At 38.5% G+C, this 11828-nt stretch overlaps 1 long non-coding RNA gene across 1 annotated transcript; it reads left to right on the plus strand.

Moving 5' to 3' along the window:
* Positions 1 to 1206: 1206 nt before the first annotated feature.
* LOC107818719 (uncharacterized) lies at positions 1207 to 8929 on the plus strand. The gene is made up of 5 exons (XR_012703939.1): positions 1207 to 1620; positions 5096 to 5224; positions 7051 to 7282; positions 7629 to 7698; positions 8670 to 8929. It is a non-coding gene; the product is annotated as an uncharacterized LOC107818719 (long non-coding RNA).
* Positions 8930 to 11828: the final 2899 nt, after the last annotated feature.

Genomic DNA, 11828 nt, shown 5'->3' on the forward strand with positions numbered 1-11828 from the left:
GTTATCATCATGATTTGGGCTGATTGCTATTTGGGCTTCGTACCAACTATTTGAATCCTTCGGGGATTTTTATCACTGTTTTGACTTATTATTTGAACTCAGTCCTGTTGGTATCTACTATTTTACGAACTCAGCCACTTTTACTCAGATTTGAAACTTAAATGATATTTCTAAATGATGTTTTGGGCTGAGAACTACTGTTTTACAAATGCCTGAGGGGCTTGTGTTGATTTTCGGACTGAGTGAGGCCAAGAGCCATATGTCAGGATATGCTGAGTGATATGAGGCCGAGGGCCTGAGATAATTTATATGCCACGAAGTGGCTTGAGTGATATGAGGCTGAGTGCCTAGAGATGATGCCACGAGGTGGCTTGATATAGCGCTTGGGCCGTAAGGGGCCCTTCCGGAGTCTGCACACCCACAGTGAGCGCGCGTACCTATCATGATCTGAGAGTGTGCCCGAAGGGCTGATACTGTTCTGAGTGATTGTTACTGTGCCCGAGGGCGGATTTCTACTTGTTATTTACCTGCCAAATTACCTGTTTTACTTGGTTTAAAGGAATTTCATTTGACTTCTTCATGGATTTACTGCTTTAAGTGATCTTACTGCTTGATATAGAATTTTTTTGTGCCTTTACGTGTTTTCTTGCTTTCAGCCATTATTTATGATTATTAATCACTGAGTCGGAGTACTCACATTACTCCCTACACTGTGTGTGCAGATTCAGGCATCGCAGAGTCCGCTTCTGAGTGCTGATCCTCCTAGTCCAGGCATTGCTTTTCGGAGACTACGAGGTAGCTGTTGGCGTCCGCAGCCCCCGTGCCTCCCTTATCTTACTATTTTTATGTTCTTGAACTTCTGTATCGGATTTCGTATCTAGTAGACTGGTATCTGGATTTATTAGTTGCTCATGACTTGTGACACCCCGGTTTGGGTTGTGTCGGGATGGTTTCTACTGTTGTTATCGTTATTTCCACAAATTATGGCTATTATATCATGTTTTAGAACTATTTATGGTATTTAATTGTTTAAATGAGGTGTTCTCTTTTGGTCTGGCTGGCCTTGTCTTCACGAGAGGCGCCATCACGATTGGGTTCGGGGTCAGGGTCGTGACAACCCCATGGCCCAATTGATCCACCAACATAACCCTAAGACCTAAGATATCTTCCCCTTAAATTTTCCATCTCTTTGGCTTGGACGGGGGACCTAAAAAAAGAGTAGAACGGCAGAAGCCCCTCCCTCCCCCCCCCCCCCCCCACAAAAATCGGACCTCTCATCTCTTTGCATAGAGAGAACGACACAGCCATAACCTGCACAAAACAAAGACCAAAAAGACATGACAATAAAAAAGAAAACAAAAGAAGAATAGAGAGGAATGGTAACAGAGAGACAGAGGGGAAGAAAATTGAAATCAAAACAGAAAAGAGGAAGAAGGGGAACAACCAAAATTAAGAGAAGATTTTCGGCTGAGGTCCGTCGACTGCTCGTAAGGTTCTTGATTGTGGTTCCAAATCCATTTTATCATTGTTTTGTTTGTTTGCTACTGGACGCACGAATTCCGGTGCCAGATTTCTTATTGTATATTCAAAGGCGAAAGTTAATCAAAGTTATAATTTCAGGTTCATCTCTTTCTTCCCTTTTCTTTCACGTCTGGAATTATGGTCGTTCTGAGATGAAGTTTCACGCCTTCATATTCTGCATAAAATTAATTGAAATAAATTTTTGATTTAACTTTCCTAATACGAATAAGTGTGTGTTTCTGAGTGATTCTAGATTTTGTTCCCTACCATGTTGAATATGTTTCATACTACGTTGGGTTGTATTGTTATTTTAGTAAATGCTCGTTTTTGGTTGGTCCGTTGTCTTGATTTTGTGACAATTTTCCTTTCTGTTTCATTATTCTTTTGGTATTTTAATTTATCCCAAAAATACTTTAACGAATGTTTGAGGTTGTGAATTTACGTATTTATGTTGATGGACTTCTTTTAACTCATGAGTTATATTAATTTTAGTGATTGTAGTTAAGTTTTAGTAAAGAAAGAGCTTTAGGAAGTAATTGACTTAGACTCTTTAGGAGACCTTTCCTTCGTAAATACTGCAGTACGTTGGAATCTATCAAATTAGTCTTAATACATCAAATTTCGTCCAAGTTTAAACTCCATAATTTCATAAATACCGGCCTTACAACAATCCCAAATTAGTTTAGGGTGATAATTATGAATGTCATAGTTTGCTTCAGGCGCGATTAATAAATTATCGTGACCATGGGTACGGTTCCCGTGGCATGGTCGCGATACATAAATCTCATTCGAGTGCGTTTCACGTGACTCGACCTTATAATTTCAAACAATAATAAGTTAAACATGTTGTAAATCGCGGGTGCATTTCATGTGATGCGGTTTGCAATATATACCAAAACAACAAGTGTACGACATCGTGCCTTGTTCCAGAAAATAATTCCATAAACATTAAAAGAGGCGAAAAGGTTAAAAATGCACAATAAGTTTAATTATATATTAAATTAGATAATTAAGTCAATTATTAATAATTGAGCGACCGTGCTAAACTACGGAACCCGGGAATGCCTAACACCTTCTCTCGGGTTAACAGAATTTCTTACCCAGATTTCTGTGTTTCACGGACTGTAAAACAGAGTCAAACTTCCTCGAGTCGGGATTCTAAATCGGTAACTTGGGACACCATAAATTATCCTAAGTGGCGACTCTGAAATTAAATAAATAATCTCATTTCGATTATTGTCACTTTACTTGGAAAAGCTCCATATTCCTCCTAGAAAAAGTAGGTGTGACAGCTCTGGTGACTCCGCTGGGGAAAAGAACCCAGAACCTCTGGTTCAGGGTTCAGAATTCGAGCTTAGAATAACTGTTATAGTTGGCTTTTATTTATTATCTGACTTTTACGTGTTTGAGCCTAATGTGCTAATATCGCTTTTTACCGCTTTGATATTGCTTGGACTGTATATAAACTGTTACGAAACCCTCTTCTCTCTGAGTTTTCTAAATCATTTGGGAAGCGTGCACTTCGTATGACTTCTTTTCTATTAGATTCATATCCCAATTTTAGAACGAGGTTCGAATAAGTTGCAAAGCCGGTGAAGCTTCTGTATTCTCGGTACACTGCCCCCCTCGGCTCGAGTTGTCCGCTCGGGTAAGCCATGTCTAGAATAATACACCCAGGTTTTAAACCTAGAATAACATAGCCTTATGACGGATCCCTAGTAGGAACGCTTGTTTGCATCATGTGCATTTGACTTTGGGGACTCAATATAGGGGTTAGGTCTGTCTAGGACAATTGTACCCAAACTAAAAGACCATCCTGATGCATCTTACGTGCTACCTGTGTATCTGTTTGTTTCGGCTTGCATGTTGACTGGCTTCTAGAATAGGGAAAGAAAATGAAAAAAAAGAGAAAAAAAACAAGAGCGAGTAGTAGGTATTTGAAAAATTTTGAAACTCTACAAAATTTTGAAAAAAAGAGAAAGAAAGTAAGTCAATGTTTTCAAAAGTCATGTTTCCTCTGTTCCGTCAAAACTGGCCGAACTACGCGTGTCTGATTCTCACCGGATGTAAGATATTTAGGCAAACCTCATCGGTTCCGGCCCCCAATTTTTAAAAATCTAAAAATATTTTTCTTTACTTTCTTCTTTAGAAAAGCCTTCTTTTGAGACCCCAATCTTTAAAAAATCCAAAAATATTTTCTTTTACTTTCCTCTAAAAATCCAAAAATATTTTTGAAAATTGAAAAGAAAATTCAAGATTCAAAAAAAAAATAATATTTTTTTATTTATAAGTCTTTCTTTCATGATTTTATCATAAAAGTCCAAAAATTTGAAAACATTTTCTTTATTCTTTAGAAGTTTTTTTTACAAAATGCCAAAAGAAAAAAAGGGAAAAACTCAAAATTAAAAAACAATCTTTCTTCTTTATAAATCTTTCTTTCGAAAAAAAATCAAAAAAATAAAAAATAAAAAAAAGAGTTAGTTTATTTACTTTATTCCCGATCTTCCCGAACTACGCAAAGATTTGATTCATGCGGCGTCATGATACGTATGCAACCTACATAGAATTCGATCGAATCGTTTTTTTTAAATAGGAACAAAAAGAAAAAAAAAGAGATGAAGTTATGAGATGTGAGAAATGAGAGAAAAGAAAAAGAGAGGAAAGAAAACGAGCAAATCAAGGAGCGCAAGAGAGAAAATTAAGAAAATAGGGGCAAGAGAAGTAAAATTGGGATGATGCCAAGTTGACTTCCCACCCTCGAAGTCATTTTAGAACCGATAATTATGATTATGTGCATTGCACATAATGTGAGATTATCTTAGGTTAAATGCCCTAACGCCAATGTGATGAGTTTATTTTGTTCCTCTTTGTTATCTTTATTGAGCAAAAGGGTGGTTGGTTTGTGGTTCTTAAGTTAACTCATCCATACAACACAAGGCCAAAGAGCAAGGTAGGCAAGCATAATGGTTTTATGACATTCCGAAATATTTTATTAACGTATTTCTCATGCATTGCATTCACTTACATGTGCATTTACCCATTACTCAGACAGCGTTATAGACACGTATACGCGTATATATATGTATATGGGATATGAAAAAAGGTTACGACGTTATATACGTACCACCACCTGATCAGCTGGTATACGTTGATGATTTTGCCCACAGTGGCCGAGATGATATGATGGGATGCGCTCAGAGGCTTGATGATGTTATGTACGCATATACCTATGGCATTATATACGCACCACCACCTGATCAGCTGGTATACGTGATGATTTTGCCCACAGTGACCGAGATGATATGATGGGATGCCCTTAGAGGCTTGATGACGTTATGAACATATGTACCTATGCACGACATGACATTCATAAGCATATGCATGACACTATAAGTATTACATGATTTACAGAGTTATCCAGACTTATAGGTTGAGTCCTTCACTCCAAGTTCCTTCAATGTCTTAAATTAATGTTGAGTTATTGTTATGTTTCGGTTCTGCCTTACATACTCAGTACATTATTCGTACTGACGTCCTTTTGTTGGGGACGCTGCATTCATGCCTGCATGTTTAGATAATCAGTTGACGAGCCCTCATAGTAGACGAGATTGGCATTCAACGAAGGATCGGTAAGACTCCACCTCATTCGGAGTGCAACCAAGTCTATGAGTCATCGTGTCAGAATTTTGCTACAGATTTACAGGTATGCCGGTACCCTGTCCCATTTGATATTAGTTAATCTTAGATGCTTTGTAGATAGAAGTTCAGTTTGTACAGTATGTTACAGGCCTTGATAGCTCATATGTATTCATGTTTTAAGAAAAATGATTCAGGGATACACTGTTTTCCCACTTACAATTATACATTGCGAGTTGTAGCCATGTTGGCCCATGATAGTTATAAAAAGGAATGAATGAGTTACAGAGTGGTTCGCTCGGGCCACTACAACATCGGGTGCCAGCCACGCCTCCCCAGGTCCGGGGCGTGACAGTATCGGTCTGGGCCACACTCTCCGTAAGGCCCACCAGAAAACTGTTATACAGAGGTAAAATATAATACAAAAAATTGATTCTAAGAAAATTTAAGCTTTTATAATGGATAGTTGTTATATAGGAATATTTTTTTAGGGATGCTTGTAGGGTTTGTATTCATATTTTTTATACATGCACTTTTAACTCTTATAGTTAATGAATATTTATTCTCATATTAATTTAACATATAATCATAATAAACTTATGTAATTCGATATAAACATTAATCATTCAAAGTTCTAATTCCTATCTTAGAAAAATTTTATTTTGTGTCTCATATGCCAACTCATACTTATATGAGGCTCTTTATTATTTGACAAGTGGACTCATGTGTGAAGACCGATAGGTTATTTTATTGTTTCACCCTTAATTTATGTATTTCAAAACCTCTAATAGCTTGGTTTAGCCTTCCTCGTTTTGCGCGTATAATCCATGTCCTTTTTCCGCAATTTTTTTTCCTGAGAAAATTGATGAAAATGTAAATCATTCATTAAAACTCATTTGAGTTTACTACGATCAATGTTTTATATAAACGGATCCGGATTAATATTTTTGACAGTCCCGGTGGGTCCGTATCGTAATTTGAGTTGACTTCGGCCAAGTTAGGGACTTCTGAATTCAATTTTATTTTATTGTTTTACCCTTTATTTCTGTATTTTGAAACCTCTAATAGCTTCGTTTACCCTTTCTCGATTTGCGTGTGTAATCCATGTCCTTTTTCCGAAAAGTTTTTATGAGAAAATTGATGAAAATGTGAAATCGTTCATTAAAACTCATTTAAGTTGACTACGGTCAATGTTTTGTATAAACGAATCCGGATTAATATTTTGACAATCCCAGTGGGTCCACATCGTAATTTGAGACTTGGACATATGCCCGAAATATAATTCGGAAGTCCCTAAATTGAGTTAATGTGAATTGTTGAAAACTATCAATTTAAATGTTTAAAGAATTTTTAAGTTTGACCGAAGGTTGACTTTATTTCTACCTAGTTCATATTTCGGTTCCGGAACTTGGTATAGGTTCATTTAAGTATTTATAACTTGTCTATAAAATTTGGTGCAAAACGGAGTTGATTTAATGTGATTCAGACGTCTGGTTGTAAATCTGCATGTTTTTAAGTTTCTTTGAAAATTTCATTCATTTTGGAATTTGATTCGTAGTTCTAAGTGTTATTTTGGTATTTTGATAGCACAAGTGAGTTCGTATGGTGTTATTACATTTGTGTGCATGTTTGGTTTGGAGCCCCGAGGGTTCGGGTGAGTTTCAGACGTGTTTCGAAGAATTCATAGGAGATCAGATTTTTGTTGGTGCTCAGATCTCACATTTGCGAGAAATTAGTCGTATTTGCGACAGCCGCAGTTGCAAGCTTCATGCTCACATTTGCTAAGAGCACAGTGGCCTGAAGAGTTCGCATTTGCGAACTCCCTATCACATTTGCGATGATGGCCTGGACTGGGTATTGGCCGTAATTGTGATCACTGAGTTGCTTTTGCAGAGGGTCCAGGTTTGCAATTGTGAACAAATCATTACATTTGCACTGAAAGCAGAGATGTGGGATTGCTCGCATTTTCGATGGATTCTTTACATTCGCGAACCCCATGTCACATTTGCGACATCTGCGCCTGGACAAAAAGCTGAGAAAACGGGATTTAGCTCATTTTTCACACTCTCAACTCTAAATGCCCTAGAGGTGATTTTTCCAAGTGATCTTCTTCCTAAGTACATTGGTAAGTGACTTTAATCTACTTCCTTTTAATTACCCATTATATTTCATAAGATTTTAATATCAAATCGAGGATTCTCATGGTAGAAATTAGGAATTTGGGTAAAATTAGGGATTTTTGTAAATTTTGGGATTCAGACCTCGAATTGATGTCGGGTTTCAAAACTAATTACATAACTGGGCTCGGGGTGAATTGGTAACTGGGTTTTGGTTCGAATCTCGATTTTTGACCAAGCGGGTCTAGGGTTGACTTTTGTTGACTTTTAGGGAAAAGTATAAAGATCTTATTTTTATGTATTATAATTGATTTCCCTATTATTGTTTGTTGATATTAGATCAATTTTCATTAGATTCAGTTGGTTCGGAGGCGAATTTTAGAGGAAAGGCCCCGGTTGAGCTTTGATTTGCTTGCGGAGCGAGGTAAGTATTGGGTCTAACCTTGATTTGAGAGAATTAGGACCACTTGAGCTATGTGTTATGTGAATTACATGTGTAGAGGCGTATATGCGAGGTGACGAGTATATATACGTCATCAAAATAGTTATATCTATGCTTGTCCGTATTTCATTAATTATTTTATTCTACGTCTTAAGTGTTACATGCTTTAATTGCTTTCTATGCCTGAACTTGCTGCTTGTCATTTATTACTCTCGTAGTAAAATGTTTGTTTCTTCCATGCTTCTATGATTAATTTCTACTTATCTTAATTGTCGTACTTGTACACTTTAATAGCCATATATTTGGCTTGTCTTGTTGATTTGTACTAATTGTAGCACTCCTTGATTTGGTACGAGATTCTTGTGAATTGAGTTGTTGAATTGATTATATTTATTGATTTTTTATGGATCGGGTTGCACGCCGCAATGAGTAAAATATGGGAGGATTGATATTGATATGGTGGGATCGGATTGCACGTTGTAACGGATTTTATATGTGATTTTAATATGGCAAAATAAGGGAGGATTATGATATTGATTCTGATTATATGGTGGGATCAGGTTGTGTGCCACAACAGATTTTATATTTTATTCTTCATATTTATATGGTGAAATAAGGGAGGGTTGTATTTGTACGGTGGGATCGGGTTGCGTGCCGCAACGAATTGTGTATTTTGTATTCATTGTTGCATTGTGTTAGCTTTTGATGTTTTCATACGAGATTCTGAGGACTGTTGTTTTTGGTTTTACTGATTTCAAGGATTGAGTTTATTTTCACAAGTTAACTGCGTTACTTTTCCTGTATTCCTTTCCTGTTATTATTATTATACAACGTGCAAGTTATTATAAATGACTCACCATAGCCTCGTCACTACTTCGTCGAGGTTAGGCTCGGCACTTATATAGTACATGGGGTCGGTTGTACTTATACTACACTTTGCACTTCTTGTGTAGATTTTAGAGTCGGTCCAAGCGGCGATCAGTATATTGCTCGGATTGATTGGATGATGGAGACTTGAGGTTTAGCTGCTCGATGTTCGCAGCCCTGAAGTCCCCTTCTACATTATTCTAGCTGTTTATTTCACTTCAGATAGTTATACTTTCATTTAGATAATTATTTGTATTATTCTAGTCGCTCGTGTACTTGTGACACTAGTTCAGGGATTGTATCTAGATATCGCTGTTGTTATGATTTTCTCACTTAATTTCTTTCTTATTCATTTTCCTGGTTATTATTTAATTTGAATGGTTATAAATTATCTAACGTTGACTTGCCAAACAAGTGAAATGTTAGGTTCCATTACGGTCCCAAGGGTGGGAATTCCGGGTCGTGACAAGTTGGTATCAGAGCACTAGGTTCCTAGCTCTCAAGAGTCATGAGCAAGGTTAGTAGAGTCTGGAGGATCGGTACGGAGACGTCTGTACTTATCTTCTAGAGGCCACGGAGTTTAGAAAAAGTTTCACTTCTTTCTTTCTCTATCATGTGATATTATTCGATCATTGTTGAATGAAAAATTATATTCTTGCTCTCTCACTGCATCTACCGCCAGATAGAAGCCGGAGCCCCCTGTTGCAACTGCTAATAGGGGCATAGGTCGAGGCCGAGATAGAGGCTGAGCTTAGCCTAGAGCTCAAGCAGCAGCACCCACAGTGGAGCCTCTGATTGATCATGAGTAGGAGATTCTAGTTCAGGCTGTACCCGTCGGACCAACTCAAGTCCCGGAGGGATTCATAGCCACTTTAGTGCTTCAGGATGCTCTAGTTCGTTGCCAAAACTACCTCATATCCCGCTCCTCTAGCCACTCATGCTTTTGTAGCTCCTCCACAAGCTACCCTTCCTCGATCCTCTAGCGAGACCATATTCAAAGTCCCCGATGCCCAATACTATGCGTCGAAACCAACTTTCATGGTCTCAGGTATAGTCTTACACTCCTCATTTTGAGCCTCCCGGTGAAACTAAAAAGCCTGCTAAGACAGTGGAGCAAGATGAGATACCCAAGAAGGTGAAAATTTTAGAGCAGTCTTTAAGAAACATACAAAGGATAGGGAGCAAGGTGAGCGTGTCTTACAAAGGCTTGTGCTTGTTTCCTGACGTCCAATTCCATGCTGGGTTTAAGATGCCAAAGTTTGATTTGTGTGATAGACATGGCAATCCTGTGGCCCATTTGAGAGGTTATTGTAGTAAAATGAGAGGCACTAGAGAGAAGGACGAGCTATTCATGGCCTATTTCAATTAAAGTTTGAGCGGTGCAGCCCTGGAATGGTACAACCGTCAAGATACTAGCAAGTGGTATACATGGGATGATATGACTCAAGCCTTTGCCCGGCACTTTCAGTACAATATAGAAATTGTCTCGGATCGCATGTCCCTCACTAAGGTGGAAAAGAAGCCTAATGAAAGCTTTAGGGTATACGGGCTCAGATGGAGAGAGAAAGCTGCCCGAGTCAATCCCCCGATGGAAGAAGACGAGATGGTCGAGTACTTTCTTCAAGCCCAAGAGCCTACTTACTTTGGGCATTTGATCTCGGCTGTGGGTAAGCCTTTTAATGATGTGGTAAAAATGGGAGAAATGGTAGAAGATGGGCTGAAGTTGAGCAAGATCATGAGCTATTATGTTTTAAAAGCCACAATACAAGCAATTCAGAGCGACATAGGAAGCTTGCTGGGTCAGAGGGAACATGATGATATTGCCATGGTTGTCTCAGGATCACTACATGGCCCAACGGGTCCACCTCACCAATATACCCAGCCTCGACCCAACCCCAAATCTATCAACAAGCTCCACATAATCCACCTCAGTGTTGTCCTCCGAATAATGTCCGGTCATTTGTCTAACCACTGGTCACTCTTTATGGCAAGCGCCAACACCGCGTATTATACTTTTGCCTTCACAATATTTTCAAGATCCAACAACCCTAGAAAACTAGGGCATGGAGGGGAACAAAGGAAAATAAATAGTTTCATGCCAATCGGAGAATCCTACACAAGCTTGTTTGAAAAGTTAAAACATTCTGGCATGATTGAGCCGCTCCTCAGCTATACTCCGGACCCATATGCAAAAGGTTTTGATCCTACTGTACGGTGCATGTACCACTCTAGTGTCCAAGGGCATAGCATTGAAGATTGTCATACTTTGAAAAGGGAAATAGAAAGAATGATTCAAGAAGGGATAATTGTGATCCAGGACAGTGACACCCATAATATCGCGCAGAATCCTTTACCTGCACATGATGATGCACACTTTGTGGGGATGATGCGTGGTGACAGGGAGTATGAGAATCCTCTTGGGAACTTGCTGACTGATGTTAATGATATTTAAATTGGTAATGGTCTTGGTAATATTAATGTGGAACTCAGTGGCTAAGATGTCGAGCTTGGTAATTGGAAAGACGCTCCTTTCTTGGTTAGCCGGGAGGAGTCCTGATGGTTTATTTTGTTGTCATTTCTGTTGTCCGGGTTATTTTAGGGTTGTAATTAGGATATTGTCTTGTGACTCAAACCCTTCTATCCTTTTATTTTGCCTAGTTTATTTAGTCGTAGTAGCCCGTTTAGTGTTATCTAGGTTTTTCCAGGGTTGTAACCCCCGTATATTTTGCTTGTTTTGTTGTTCAAACCCTTTCAGCATCTGTCTAATGCAATTTCCTATTTTCTGTTATTTCTAGTTAGTTTTCGTTTAGTTTTCCTTTCCCTTTTATAGTTCTTTTCATGCTGACTCTAGTGACATGACATGTACGCGTAATTCATAGCCTGGTCTTAAAAGTTAGTCTAATCATGGAGCAATGAAACAAGTTTTGAAGATGAACATTTGAGGGAAATAAGTAAAGGCATTTTGAGATCACTTAAAGCCCGAATTGTGTGAACTGGGGCAGATAGTTTGGGAAGCTAATAGGACGACAAGAATTTGTTACAAGAGAGTGCGTCCCCACAATTTGAAGCGAGCAACTTTGAGTTCAAGTGCATCTCAAGTAACAAGATAAAGCCAAGGGAGTTTGCTCCGAACAGACGGAGGGCATCCATTGTGAAGAAGAAATTACCCAACGAGAGTTCTGTACTTGACAAGGCACTAAAGAAAAGTGGAAGGCATATCAGTGATATCAATGCCGAAGCTGCAA

The sequence above is a fragment of the Nicotiana tabacum genome, chromosome 20, assembly GCF_000715075.1.
Source record: "Nicotiana tabacum cultivar K326 chromosome 20, ASM71507v2, whole genome shotgun sequence".
In the NCBI taxonomy this organism is placed as follows: Eukaryota; Viridiplantae; Streptophyta; class Magnoliopsida; order Solanales; family Solanaceae; genus Nicotiana; species Nicotiana tabacum.